This window comes from Rhincodon typus, unplaced genomic scaffold (genome assembly GCF_021869965.1).
Source record: "Rhincodon typus isolate 14 unplaced genomic scaffold, sRhiTyp1.1 hic_rhity00000162, whole genome shotgun sequence".
NCBI lineage: Eukaryota > Metazoa > Chordata > Chondrichthyes > Orectolobiformes > Rhincodontidae > Rhincodon > Rhincodon typus.
The window spans coordinates 1-674 of NW_025965800.1; the positions used below are offsets into that span (position 1 = coordinate 1).

Genomic DNA, 674 nt, shown 5'->3' on the forward strand with positions numbered 1-674 from the left:
GATAGTTTGCGCCTATGATGCTGCTTGGCCTGCTGTATTCATCCAGCCCTGCACCTTGTTATGTCAATTTATTGCTACTTTTGGCGAGATAGACAACTTTCACAACTGGGTCAGTGGCGCAATGGATAACGCGTCTGACTACGGATCAGAAGATTGTAGGTTCGACTCCTGCCTGACTCGTCTATTTTTGCCAAACCTGCAGAGTTTCTCCCAACAATTTGTTTTTGATATTGCACTCCAAATACTGACTCTGTACGTCTCACCTCGGAGGCTGTCAGACCTGCTGAGTTTCTCCAGCAATTTTTGCTTTTGTTTCAGATTTCCTGAATCCCTAGTTCTTTGTTTAATTTTAATGTTGAATCAGAGGATTGATAACAAGGGATAAATGCTTGCATGCACAACATTACTGAGTCCACGACAACAAGGTGCAAGGCTGGATGAACACAGCAGGCCAAGCAGCATCATAGGAGCAGAAAGGCTGACGTTTCAGGCCTAGCCCAGATGCTTCATCAGAAATGGGGGAGGGGAAGGGGGTTCTGAAATAAATAGGGAGAGAGTGTGAGGCGGATAGAAGATGGATAGAGAAGAGGATAGGTGGAGAGGAAACAAACAGGTCGAAGAGGCGGGGATGGAGCCAGTAAAGGTGAGTGTAGGTGGGGAGTTAGGGAGGGGAT

The 674-nt window shown here is 46.7% G+C and overlaps 1 non-coding gene across 1 annotated transcript; it reads left to right on the forward strand.

Moving 5' to 3' along the window:
• The first annotated feature begins 107 nt into the window (after positions 1-107).
• On the forward strand, positions 108-180 carry trnar-acg. The gene has a single exon. It is a non-coding gene; the product is annotated as a tRNA-Arg (tRNA).
• Positions 181-674: the final 494 nt, after the last annotated feature.